The following is a 15,009-nucleotide window of genomic DNA, read 5'->3' as shown; positions in this document are numbered from 1 at the left end:
AACAGACGTTTCTCACAGTTCAGGAACTTGTGAAGTCCAAGATCAAGGCGCTGGCAGATTTGGTGTATGGTGAGTACCTGCTTGTTGGTTCATAGACAAACATTGTCTTCTCAGCTGTGACCTCACTTGGGGGAAGGGTGGAGGAATCTCTTTTATGAAGGCACGAATCTCACCCCCCCATCCCCACCTCCTAATACTACATGTTGGGGGTTAGGATTTCAAAATACAATTTTTGTAGGGGACACAAACATTCAGTCTGTAGCAAAGGCTGAGGATCAAGATCTGGATTGTAATGAATTTTTCAAGGAGACTTATTTATCTTCTACCAATCCAACTACAACATGGGTTTTTTGTTTTTTGCTTCTGTTTTTCTTTTTTAATTTATTTAATTGATGTCATAATAGTTTATAACATTGTGAGATTCCAGTTGTGCATTATTATTTGTCAGTCACCATATAAATGTGCCCCTTCACCCCTCGTGCCCACCCCCTAACTCCCTTCCCCTTGGTAACCACCAACCCATTCTCTCTGTCCGTGTGTTAGTTATATTCCAGATATGAGTGAAGTCATACAGTGTTTGTCTGTCTCTGTCTGGCTTATTTCACTTGACATAATACCCTCCAGGTCCAATAACATGGATTTTTGTGTGTGTGTGTGTGAGGAAGATTAGCCCTGAGCTAATCCAATGCCAGTCCTCCTCTTTTTGCTGAGGAAGATTGGCCCTGGGCTAACATCTGTGCCCATCTTCGTCTACTTTATATGGAACGCTGCCACAGCATGGCTTGACAAGTAGGGCGTCAGTGGGATCCGAACCTGTGAACCCTGGGCCACCGAAGCAGAGCGCACTGGTACTTAACTGCTGTGCCACCGGCCTGGCCCAGATGTTTTTATTTGAAACTTTGAAATGTATGAGAATTTAGGAAACAGAAATAAGAGACTCAATTTCAGATAATCCAGCTATAGCCATGATGGGCTATCAGTATGTTTTATTTTTTTATTTTTTTTAATTTTTATTATTTATTTATTTATTTTTCCCCCCAAAGCCCCAGTAGATAGTTGTATGTCATAGCTGCACATCCTTCTAGTTGCTGTATGTGGGACGCGGCCTCAGCATGGCCAGAGAAGCGGTGCATTGGTGCGCGCCCGGGATCCGAACCCGGGCCGTCAGCAGTGGAGTGCGCGTACTTAACCGCTAAGCCACGGGGCCGGCCCTATCAGTATGTTTTAGTACATTGATAATTTTAGTACATTTGTAAATTTAATACGTTTATACACCTTGAATGTAATGTTTAAATTCTCATTTTAACATATTCATAACATAAATTGAAGGAATATTGGTGCATATTGAAAGTTTATTAGTACACTTGGAACTGCATTCCACTCAAATAACTTGACAGAAAAGTAACATTTGAAGAAGAGTACTGAGTTGATGACAAGATTTGACAGTGACAGACTTATCCGATCAATTTTCTTTCTAGTGGCATCTAGAATGTTGGAAATGAACATTTTAATTGATTGATTCAAAAAGCATTTGCCGAGTATTTACTAAGTGTCAGGGTATTAGATGTTGGAGAGATAGACATTAAGAGAGACAGAATCCCCATCCCACAGTGAAATAAGTGGTTAGACAGGTCTCCAAAAAAATAATTATGGTATGTTGGAATAAACACTATAATTGAAGGTTGTATGAGATGCAATGGAAGCAAGAAGTGGGAGCATTTAACTTTGTCAGGCAAGAAATGCTTCATCAAATTTGTGGCATTTGAGGTGAATCTTGAAGAATAAGTTGAAATTTGCCAGGACACAAGCAGTAGTAGTACATTCCAGATAGAAACAACATTAAGTGGAAAGTTGTAGTATTGAAATACCATGGTCCTTTGAAGGACTTAGTTTTTTGTTTCTGAAAGAGTAGAGTGCATATGAGGGAACAGTAGGAGTAAGAATAATTAGGAGCTAGAAACGAAAAAGAAATGGATTTTTTTTTTTTTTTTTTGCTGTGGAAGATTCACCCTGAGCTAACATCTGTGCCAGTCTTCCTCTGTTTTTTTGTATGTGGGTCGCTGCCACAGCATGGTGGCTGATGAGTGGTGCAGGTCCAAACTTAACCACTAGGCCATGGCGCCAGTCCCAAGAAATGGATCTTATTTAGGAACCTAATAGTTTATTCTAATAGCCAAAGGGAAGCTATTGAGTTTTAAGCAGCAGAGTTATGTGACCAGATTTGTATATCCAGAAAATTCGTGTGCTAATAGCTTACAGCAGTGCAAGGTCAATTAGGAGACTACAGTCATGCATCACTTAACATGGGAATATGTTCTGAGAAATTCGTCATTAGGTGATTTTTTCATTGTGTGAACATCATAGAGTATACCTACACAAACCTAGATGGTATTGCCTACTGCACACCTAGGCTATATGGTACTAATCTTATAGGACCACCATCATATATGCGGTCCATCATTGATGGAAATGTTATGCAGCACATGACTGTATTACAAGTAGTTGAGGTAGGAAATGAGAAGTTCTCAAACTCCTCAGTGAAGTGGGATTCAAGAGGAAGAATGAGATTCAGAGGTTATAAGGAGACAGAATCAATAGGATTAAGTGTGGTAGATTGTTGCAGTTATGCCCCCCCTTCTCAAGCCAATTTTTCACACCTACCTGTATCCATACCCTTTGGTAGTCTGCTCCCAAACTGACTAAATTCATGTGACTTGCTTTGGCCATTGGGATAATAGTAATTGTAATTTAGCAGAGGCTTGAAAAATGTTTGTATTCTGGGCCTTGCCCTTTTATTGCTGGCAGCCGTTCTGCCACTATGGAATCAAATCAGGGCTAGCCTCCTAGAAGATGAGGGACCACTTGGAGAGAGGCCCCAGGTGTCCTAACCACCTCAGTCTTCCCAGTTGAGGCCCCTAACACATATGTGAGGCCATCCTAGACCATCCAGCCCCAGCTGAGTTAGTTCAGACCAGAAGAATCAGCCAGTCAACCCACAGAATCACAGGAAATAATATTTTGTTTTAAGCCTCCAGATTTGGAGCAGTTTGTTTCCATAACAGAGGTTAACTGATACCCTAAGTGACCTAGTAGTTGTGGAGTGGATAAGAGAACTTCTAAGATGAATCTCCATTTTATAGCTTGGGTGAATGGATAAATCAATATTGGAAAGCTATAAATATTAGAACGAGTAAATTGGGGGCATTACCAAAGAAAATAGGGAATATATTTTTTGAAGACCAAGTTTAGAGGGATAACAATAAATTCAACTTTGGAAATGTTGAGTCTTAGGAGTTCTTGGGACACACAGGTGAAGATATCCAGTTGGCAGTTTGATATAAAGATCTGGAGATAGAAAATTTGGAGTAAAAGCTGTGGCTTTCAATGACATTGCCCATTTCTCATTTATTAGTTTTTGGAGCTTTTTTTGTAGATTCCTTGGTATTTTACGCTTCGACAGTGTTGTCTACAAGTAGAGACTGCCTCTTCCTTTCCCGTCTGTATTCCTTTTCTTTCTTTTCTTATTGTATTGGCTAGAACTGCAGTAACATGTTGAATAGGAATGGTGAGAGTAGACATCCTTGCCTTGTTTCTGATTTTAGGGAGAAAACATTCAGTCTTTCACTATTAAGTGTTAGCTATAGTTTTCCTTTTGTAGATGTAATTTTTCAGGTTAGTTAAGCTCCCTTCTTTTCCTGGTTTACTGAGAGTTGTTATCATGAATAGATATTGAATTTTGTCAAGTGCTGTTCCTGCCTTTATTGAGAAATCATAATTTTTTCCTTCTTTAGTTTTAATATGGTGAATTATGTCAATTAATTTTTAAATCTTGAACCAGCCTTGCATTTCCAGGATAAACCCCACTGTGTTGTAGTGTATTATCTTTTTTATACGTTGCATTTGATTTACTAATATTTTGTGGTGGATTTTTGCATTGATGTTTATGGGAGATACTGTTTTTCTTATAATGTCTTTGTCTGGCTTTGGTAATAGGGTCATGCTAGCCTGAATTGGAAATGTTTCCTCCCTTTCTGTTTTCGGAAAAGATTGTACAGGGGCTGGCCCGGTGGCATGGTGGTTAAGTTTGGTGTGCTCTGCTTCAGCAGCCCAGGGTTCGCAGGTTTGGATCCTGGGCACATACCTACACCATTCGTCATCAAGCCATGCTGTGGCAGCAACCCACATACAAAATAGAGGAAGATTGGCACAAGTGTTAGCTCAGGGTCAATCTTCCTTGCCAAAAAAAAAAAAAAAAGAAAAGATTGCATAGAATTAGTATGATTGGGCCGGCCCCGTGGGTTAGCGGTTAGGTGCCTGCGCTCTGCTACTGGCGGCCCGGGTTTGGATCCTGGGCGCGCACCGACGCACTGCTTCTCCGGCCATGCTGAGGCCACGTCCCACATACAACAACTAGAAAGATGTGCAGCTATGACCTACAACTGTCTACTGAGGCTTTGGGGGAAAAATAAATAAATGAAAAAAAAAATTAAAAAAAAAAAAGAATTAGTATGATTTCTTACTCTATGATTTGTTAGAATTTGGCAGTGAGGCCTTCTGGCCTAGAATTTTCTTTATGAAAAGATTTATTTTATTTTTTTAAATAATTTTATTTATTTATTTTTTTCCCCCAAAGCCCCCGTAGATAGTTGTATGTTATAGCTGCACATCCTTCTAGTTGTTGTATGTGGGACGCGGCCTCAGCATGGCCGGAGAAGCGGTGCGTCGGTGCGTGCCTGGGATCCGAATCCAGGCCGCCAGCAGAAGAGTGCACACACTTAACCGCTAAGCCATGGCGCCGGCCCAATGAGAAGATTTTAAACTACAAATTTAATTTCTTTAATAGATATAGGATTATTCAGGTTATATATTTCTTCTTGAGTGAGCTTTGGTAGTTTGTGCCTATGGATGAATTGGCATAAAGTTGTTCATAATGTTCCTTGATTATCTTTTAAATATCTGTAGCATCTGTGATGATGTTACCTCTTTTATTCCTGATCTTGGTAATTTGTGTCATCTTTGTTTTTTTTTTCTTGATTAGTATGGCTATAAGTTTATAGATTTTATTGATATTTTCTGTGAAATTTGGTTTCGTCTATTTTGGTTTTATTTATTTTTCTCTGTTTTCCTTTTTTAAATTTTATTTTTCCGATCTTTATTATTTCCTTTTTTGTTTGCTTTGGATTTAATTTGCTCTTCTTTATCTGGTTTCTATAGGTAGAAGTTTAGAGATTTGAGCCCTTTATTTTTTTCTAATATAAGCATATAATTTTAGGGGCCAGCCCTGTAGCTTGGCAGTTAAGTGTGCGTGCTCCGCTGTTGGCGGCCCGGGTTCAGATCCTGGGCGTGCACCAATGCACTGCTTGTCTGACCGTGCTGAGGTGGCGTTCCACATACAGCAACTAGAAGGATGTGCAACTATGACATACAACTATCTACTGGGGCTTTGGGGAGAAAGGGGGGACAAAAGGGAGGAGGATTGGCAATAAATGTTAGCTCAGGGCCGGTCTTCTTCAGCAAAAAGAGGAGGATTGGCATGGATGTTAGCTCAGGGCTGATCTTCCTCACACACACACACACAAAAAAGCATATAATTTTATACATTTCCCTCTAAGCACTGCTTTGGCTGAATCTCATAAATTTTGATATGTTGTATTTTTTGTGTATGTGTATGAGGAACATTGGCCCTGGGCTAACATCTGTTGGCAATCTTCCCCTTTTTGCTTGAGGAAGATTGTCCCTGGACTAAGATCCTTGCCTGTCTTCCTCTATTTTGCATGTGGGACACTGCCACAGCATGGCTTCATGAGCGGTGTGTAGGTCTGTGCCCAGGATCCGAACCTGTGAACCCCAAACCGTCGAAGCGGAGCACACAAACTTAACCACTACGCTGCAGGGCCAGCCCCTGTATTTTTCATCTTGCAAAACTGAAACTCTATACCTATTAAGCAACAACTCCCTATTCTCCCTCCCTCCAGCCCCTGGAAAACACCATTCTACTTTCTGTTTCTATGAATTTGACTACTCTAGATACCTCATATAAGTGAAATCATACAGTATTTGTCTTTGTGATTGGCGTACTTCACTTAGCATAATGTCTTCAGAGTTCTTCCATGTTGTAGCATGTATCAGAATTTCCTGCCTTTTTTAGGCTAAATAATATTCCATTGTATGTATATACCACATTTTGTTTATCCATTCATCTGTCAATGGACACTTAGGTTGCTTCCATCTTTAGGCTATTGTGAACAATCTGCTATAAACCTGGGTATACAAATATTCTTTGAGACCCTGCTTTTAATTCTTTTGAAAGTGAAAGTGGAAATAGAATTGCTGTATCAATTTTTAATTTTTGGAGAAACTGCCATACTGTTGTAGCAGCTGCACCATTTTACATTCCCACCAACAGTGTACAAGGGTCCTAATTTCTCCACATCCTCACCAACATGTTATTTTCTTTTTCTCTTCCTTCCTCCCTCCCTCCCTTCTTCCCTTCCTTCCTTCCTTTCTTTCTTTTTGATAGTAGCCATCCTGATGGATGTGAGGTGATATCTCATTGTGGTGTTTTTTTTGTTGTTGTCATTGTTATTTTTGTGTGGTGGTTTTTTTTTTTGTTTATTTATTTATTTATTTTTCCCCCAAAGCCCCAGTAGATAGTTGTATGTCATAGCTGCACATCCTTCTAGTTGCTGTATGTGGGATGCGGCCTCAGCATGGCTGGAGAAGCGGTGCGACGGTGCACGCCCGGGATCCGAACCTGGGCCGCCAACAGCGGAGCGCACGCACTTAACCGCTAAGCCACGGGGCTGGCCCGTGGTGGGTTTTTTTAATCAAACTTTATTGAGATATCATTGACATGTACTCATTGTGGTTTTGACTTGCATTTCCATAATGATTAGTCCTGTTGAGCATCTTTTTATGTGCTTGTTGGCCATTTGTATATCTTCTTGGAGATGTCTTATTTTTTAATGGTTACTCTAAGGATTATAATATACTTCCCTAACCTTTCACAGTCTACTTGGAGCTAATCTTCTATAACTTCAGGTAAATTGTCAAAGTCTTACATCCAAGTAAGTCCCTTTGTTTTCCTCCCGTCTGTTATAATTGTCATGTTTATTACATTTATGTCCTTTGAGAACCACATTAGACAATGTTATAGTCTTTGCTTATAGCAGCTATAAATACTGTAAAGAACTTAAGAGAAGAAAAATAGTCTTTTTTTTTTTTTTTTTTAAAGATTTTATTTTTTTCCCCCCAAAGCCCCAGTGGATAGTTGTATGTTGTAGCTGCACATCCTTCTAGTTGCTGTATGCGGGACTCGGCCCCAGGATGAACGGAGAAGTGGTGCCTCGATGCGCACCCGGGATCCGAACCCGGGCCACCAGCATCGCAGCGCGCGCACTTAACCACCAAGCCACAGGGCCGGCCCGAAAAATAGTCTTTTATATTTATCTAGATATTTACATTTATTTTGCTTTGCTTTCACTCCTAAAGTTCCAGGTTTTCCTCTGGTATCATTTCCCTTCATCCTGAAGAACCTCCTTTAGGATTTCTATTAGGCCAGGTCTGCTGGCAATGTATTCTTTTCGTTTTCCTTCATCTGATAATATCTTTATTTTACTTTCATTAATGAAGGCTATTTTGATTGATATCTAATTCTGGGTAGACAAGTTTCTTTCAGCATTTTACAGACATTCCACTGTTTTTACTCTCCAAGGTTTCTAATGAGAAATTCAGTCATTCAAATCATTGTTCCCTTATATGTAGTGTATTATTTTCATTTATCTGCTCTCAAGATTTCTTCTTTCCCATTTTTTTTTTTTTTGGTGAGGAAGATCAGCCCTGAGCTAACATCCGAAGCCAATCCTCCTCTTTTTTTTTTTTTTCTGAGTAAGATTGGCCCTGAGCTAACTTCTGTGCCCATCTTCCTCTACTTTATATGGGACGCCGCTACGGCATGGCTTGACAAGCGGTGTGTCAGTGCGCGCCCGGGATCTGAACCTGTGAACCCTGGGCCCCTGAAGCGGAGCATGCACACTTAACTGCTTGTGCCACTGGGCTGGCCCCAAGATTTCTTCTTTATCTTGGGGGGTCTCCAGCAGTTTTCTCTTTCTTTTAATTGAGGTATGATTGACATACAATATTAGATTAGTTTCAGATATACAACATTATGACTCGATATTTGTATATTGAGCAGTTTTATTATGATGTCTTTGGGAGTGGTTTTTTATGAATTTTTCCTGTTTGAGATTTGCTGAGCTTCTTGAATCTCAGCATATCTGTAAATTTATGTCTTTCACCAAATATGGGAACTTTTTGGTTATTATTGCTTCAAATATTTTGTGTGTATGTGTACTAAACTCTTTTGCTTGTAGTAAGTTGAATAATGGCTACCCAGAGATATCAAGACTTAATCCTAGAGTTCGTAAGTATTACCTTATTTGGAAAACGAGTCTTTGCTAATGTAATTAAGTCAAGGATTTTGAGATGAGGCAATTACCCTGGATTTTCCAGGTGGGCCCTAAATGCCATCACAAGTGTCCCTATAAGAGAGAGCCAAAAGGAGATAACACAGAGACACAGAGGAGAAGGCTGTGTGAAGATGGAGCAGAAGGAGATAGAACCACAAGCCGAGGAATGCTGACAGCCACTGGAAGCTGGAGGAAGACGAAGAATAGATTCTCCCCTAGAGCCTCCTGAGGGATTACAGCCCTACCGACACCTTAATTTCAGGCTTCTGGCCTCCAGAACTGTGAGAGAATGAATTTCTGTTGTTTTAAGCTGCCACGTTTGTGGTAATTTGATACAACATCCACAGGAAATTAATATACCTCTCTTTCTGGAATGCCAATGACGTGAATGTTAGATCATCTGATATTGTCCCATAGGTCCCTGACACTCTCCTCGTTTTCTTTTCAGTCTTTTTCTCTGTTCTTCAGACTGGATAATTTCTATTGATCTGTCTTCATGTTCACTGACTCTTGCCTCTATCATTCTTATTCTGTTATTGATCTCATCTAGTGAAATTTTTAATTTCAGCTATTTCTCAGTTTTAAAATTTCTCTTTCTTCTCCATAGTTTCTTTTTCTCTGCTGAGAACTTATATCTTTCCATTCTTTATAAGCATGTTCACTTTTACCTTATGGAGCATAATGATAATATCTGTGTGACATAGTAAGAAATATATATTTGGTCTCAGCTCCTGGTTCCTAACAGAGAGTTTTCTGAGACCCTCGTAATTCCTTGAATTATGGGGGTGATAGGAGCATCTTACATAGAGGTCCTAGGCCCCTTGGAATTTCCTGGATGATAGGAGTATCTTTTGTTCTAATGAGATGACTCTGATCAGCTCCTGGATAGCTCCTGGATAGCTTCAGAATGGGGGCTGGTCACCAGAAATACCAAGCCATGATTAGTAGCTGGGAACTTTCAGTCCTACCCTCCATCCTCTAGAGAGTGGAGAGGGTATGGAGATTGAGGTGATGATCGATTATGCCTACATGATGAAGCCTCCATAAAAATTCCTTAACTATATGGTTTGGAGAGCTTCTGGGTTGATGAACACATCCACATTGCCAGGAGGGTGATGCATCCGACTCCATGGGAACAGATGCTCCTATACATGGGACCCTTTTACATTTCACCCTGTGTACCTCTTCATCTGGCTGTTCATCTGTATCCTTTACAATATCCTATATAAGAAACTGGTAAATGTAAGTAAATGTTTCCCTGAGTTTTGCAAGCCATTCTAGCAAATTATCGAACCTGAGGGGGTGGGTATGGGAACTCCTGACTTTGTAGCCTAGTTGGACAAAGGTGGGGGCACTCTGGGGACCCAATACTTGTGATTGGCATCCAAATTGAGGGCAGTCTCACAGACCGAGTCCTTAAGTCTGTGGAGTCTGACACTAACCACGTGGAGTAGAATTGAATTAAATTATAGGACACCCAGTTGGTGTCCAGAGAGTTGGAAAGTTGTATGTGTGGTGTATGTTGAGAAAACCCCACACACTTGGTGTCAGAAGTGTTCTGTGGGTGGAGAAACAGTTCTCCTTTAATTGGTGTCAGAGAAATGGGGTTTGCTAGAACAGCCCCTGGCTCAAGGAAAAGTGGTTTGTGAAGAGAAAGGATGGGGGATGAGGAAGCTCTGATCCCTGGATGGCTTCCTAATCACCCATGGTATGAAACTGCAGCTGCACTGCAATCAGTTACTAAAGGTAAAAATTACCAGTGGAATTTAGAAATGGTGGTAGACCCGACTCCTGAGGAGGTGGCTTATTTGATATGTAAGGAAATGCAAAACAAGAAGCATGCTAACCATGCAATCCCTTGGTTATTGTTATTGGTAATAGCTAAAATGAAAGCAAGTGCTAGGTCAGGCCTCGATGCTGGATCAAGCTCAAATTTTGTTCCGTCTGAGCTTTAGCCACTAGCCTCGAAGCTGCCCACAAAGGGAAAAATTATGCCAGAACAACAGAAATTACATCTAATACCTCTGGTCACCAAGAAAGTAGTCAGCATGGGGGGAGGGCAAAACCAAGAAACTGTTGAAACCAGGGGATATAGCATGAAAGAGCTGTCTCATTTTGTAGATCAGTATCATCAACTTCCTGAAGAACTTTACTAAAATGGATCACAAAAATAACTAAATTAGGAGCAGTATCTTTGGTTTTAAATGCTACAGAGTAGAAGAGTTTTTTGGGTTGATACAGGACATGAAGCTCACTATTGAACAATCACAGATGGCTGTATGTGATCCAGACACACAGGAGGTTATTCCCTAGGGAACAGCCAGCCTGGTGTGCACTGGGTAAAAAAAGCCCTTGTAAAGTGTGTTTATCCTGAGAAGGGGGACTGCCCAACTATAATTACCAAGTGGAATACTCCAGATGAAGCAGCTGCTATGTATGCAGATCACATGGGACTGGCTTTATGATGACTGGGATATTCACCCGCTGAGTATGCCCTTTACTCAGGTTATGGTAGATGCTATGATGAAGGGAACCGCTGTTGCATAGGCACCCGGTGTAACTTTACTGCTGCAAAATCAAACAGTCTTGAGAAATCCTATCAGATTTGCTGTCTCAGCTTCCCAGTATGGGTCTTACTGAAACCAAGATCATTGGAGTAATTAACAAGAAAGTGAGGGAGAGACAGAGGGGAGAGTAAAGGGACTTGTTTCAGCAGAGTGGAAATTTTTAAGTGGTTACTAAGAAATGGGATGAATGTGGCGGACATTGATGATGTTGAAACGAAAGTGTTTATACAGCACTGTCAAGGTTGGGTGGACCAGTGGAACCCCCTACTACTCCCCCAACATTTAAAGACTCCAAAAATTCAGTTTCATTTACTCCAGTTTGGAGGAATTTAAAAAGCCAGAAGGCATACATTACTATGAGAAACCCTACCCAGAATTGCCTGGGGTGATGGTTAGGTAGGTTAGTCAAGGTAAAGACTTACCAAGGGGCCAGGATCTTCTGGCCCAACCCCTGATGCCATATGTACTTGTATGAATAAAATGGTCAGGGGGTAGAGAAATTTCTGAGCCTCCCTTACAACAAAGCCCCATGCAGTGTGGTATGGAAACCCATTTATGTAGCCCTAACTTGTACTATAGTCAGATTGAGAAAATACAGAAATGTAAGAGTTGATAGGATTATAAAAATTGGAATGTTTAAACAGGCTTTATGTAAAGAAATTGTCTTTCCTTTATCTGAATGTTTTAGGGGAATGAATATTATCCATTTGGGGAATACCTCCCCTGGCTAGTATTGTGAAACCAGAACCTGTTGATGAAGTCCTAATGGAGGCTACAGCTAGGAATGTAAGAGTTGATGAGATGAAGGTGCAAGTTTGGAGGAGAATTGGTATGTTTGAACAGGCTTTATGTGAAGTGGTTGTCTTTTACCTGATTGTATCATGGGGATGAACATTGTATCTGACTGGGGAACATTTCACCTACCTAGTACATTCTTCTCTCTGTGTCTGCCGGGGACGGCTCCAGGACCCCCTCCACCCCGCCTCAGATACCAAAAGCAAGTCCCTTATATAAAATGGCATAGTATTTGCATATAGCCTATGCACATCCTCTCATATACTTTAAATGATCTCTAGATTACTTATAATACCTAATACAATGTAAATATTGTGTAAATAGTTGCTATACTGTATTGTTTAGAGAATAATGACAAGAAAAATGTCTGTACATATTCAGTACAGATGCAACCATCATAGGCCTAACTACATAGTACACATCAGCAATAATGTAACATTTACTTTCTTTCAACACTTACACATTGCTTTCATTTAATGACTTGAAAGAGGAATACATAGAAAACACAGAATATTTAAAATACAAGTACATATAGAAAATATAAATAGAGAAAATATAATTTCATTCTCTCTTTCCCTCTCTCTCTCACTCGTACGCGTGCGCGCGCGCACACACACACACACTGTGTTAACATTCTCACCAAAACCCTGGTTCTTCTCTCTTGATAACCTTTGTATGGTGATGATGATGACAATCATGCAATGGTGTATGGTGCCTACAGTGCCAATGTGGTGAGGCGACAAGGTGTGTGGCACTGTGGGTAAGCAGTGAGATAACAGGCTAACATGAACCTTCTGACGGATCATCTGTGTTCATCTGTGTTGGAAGAAACAGGTTCTGACTGCAGACATTGACGCTTAGGAGGAGGCTCAATAATACTAATGTCAGGATTTGTGGAGGTTACAGGTTGAGGATCTTCAAGCGTTGAAGGTTGAGGCTTCACAATCGCCCGTGCTTAAGTTAGAAACATTGTTAAAGGGAGCTGTTTCTTCTTTTTCTTTGCATCATCAAACAAATCTCACAGTGGTTGTAGGCATGTTGTTATCCCTCGGGTGACACAGAGGGATAGCAAAGGATCATACTCAAGGATCATATCCTTTAACACTTGTGCCTGTTGGAAAACTGCCGCAGATTTTTCAAGTGTTCAGATTGATGGCTCTGCCTCCTCTAAATCTACATTATCATCATCATCTGTAGAGGATTTCAGCAGATCTTCAAGTTCCTCATTGGTAAGGGTTTCTCTGTGCTCTTCTGTGTGTTCCTTGACATTGTCCTCGATCATGTCAGAGAAGCCTTCTCCACCAACTTCCCTTGCAATATTCAAGATATTCCTGAATTCTGCATCAGTGGTGTGGAAGCTCCTCAAATCATTGACTACCTCATTCTGTACTGGCTTCCAACATGCATTGACTGGCTGGGGCTTTAGTACATCTATAGCCTCTGCAGTAAGCACAATTGCATCTGCGACTGTGAAGCTCTTGCATAAATCCATGATGTTGCAGCCAGGGGTAGCATGAAGGGCAGCACGAATCCTCCCGAAAGTGAGGCGGGTTTAAGTCACCTTAATGCACTTGATGGTGCCTTGATCAAGTGGCTGCAGCAGTGACATAGTGTTAGGAGGCAGGAATGTCACTTCCACATTCTCCTTGGCAAAGCAGAGAGATTGGGGATCGCCAGGAGCATTGCCAGTTATGAGGAGGACCTTGAACGGCAGCCCCTTCTCTTCAGGTATTTCTTCACATCAGGAATGAAGCACTAGTAGAACCATTCCAACAACAAAGTGGCTGTCACTCAAGTCTTCTTGTGTTACCAGACGTGGGCAGGCAATTTTTGTTTTTGTTCTTAAGGGCCCGGGGATTGTTTGCTTAGTAGGTGAGGCCTGGCTTGATCATGTGATCTGCTGCGTTGCCACACAACACCACAATAAGGCACTCTTACTAGGCCTTGAACCCCAGGGCCTGCTTGGCACTCTTATGGTTGTAGGTACTATTGGGCATCTTCCAGAACAAGCCCGTTTCATCACAACTGAAGACTTGCTCTAGAAGGTAGCTTTTCTCTTCTGTGAGTTTCTTGAGTTCTTCTGGGAACGCTGTTGCTGCCTCGGCATCAGCCGATGCCGATTCTCCCGTGATCTTGCAAGTTCTTGAGGCTGTAGCGCTTTACATAGCTGGCCAGCCAGCCATTACTAGCCTTAAACTTTTTCCTCTCACTCTCCTCAGCCCCTTCAGAGTAGTGCTCAAAGAGGCTAAATGCTTTTTCATGCATAATTTTTCCATCAGCAGGGATATGCTTCTGTGACATGTCCTCTAGCCACACACTTAATGCTTTCTCAGTCTGTGTGAGCACTTTATTGTGAACCAGAGAGACCATTTTTGCTGTTGTAGGGGCAGCACTAACACTGCCATGAATTTCAGCTTCTTTCTGCTTTCTTGTCTGAATGCTCGATTTGTTCTTACTGACCTTACTTGGCCCATTTTGGCAAGCAACATGCCACTTTTCAAAAGATCTAAGATTTTTATTTTCTTGTTGAGAGATAGCATTTTACGATCTCTCTTAGCCTTTGAAGGATTGCTTTGACTACTTTGTTGCTTTTAGGAGCCATTTTTTCACAGAAACAAAGGGTGCACACAACACAAGTAGTGAACAAATGAGACACAAAGCAAACAATGCTCAGACAGTGAGTGCTGGAGAGAGACTGAGGGTCTGTGAAATGGTGGGAGGCTACACAGAATGCCTGCCCATCACTTGATTCGCATGAGTTCATTGTAGTGCTTGGTGCGTGGCAAACTCAAGTTTTACTTTTTGAAACTTTCTGGAATTTTTTTTTCAAATATTTTTGATCCACAGTTGGTTGAATCTGCAGATGTGAAACTCACGTATACAGAGGGCTAACTGAATTTTAAAACAGAAGGCATAAAATCTGCTGCCCCTCAAGCAATATTAATTGGATATGCTAAGTGGGAACCGATAAGATTGCCTGAGTCGGAATAGTATAGAGTAGAAGCTGAAGTGTTGAAATGGAGAACTTCTTTGTGCGGTAGCTGTATGTGGAACATAGACGAAGGCTTATTGCAAAAGCACCTCCCAGCGTCGACTACTGGGACTTTGGTCTAGAGAAGTCCCATTTGAGGAGCAATTACTAGCTTGCTATCAGACATTAATTAAAACTGCCCCTATGA

Source organism: Ceratotherium simum, chromosome 16, assembly GCF_057802395.1.
Source record: "Ceratotherium simum simum isolate JZ-2026a chromosome 16, ASM5780239v1, whole genome shotgun sequence".
Classification (NCBI taxonomy): domain Eukaryota; kingdom Metazoa; phylum Chordata; class Mammalia; order Perissodactyla; family Rhinocerotidae; genus Ceratotherium; species Ceratotherium simum.
Note: the sequence above shows the minus strand (reverse complement) of the source record.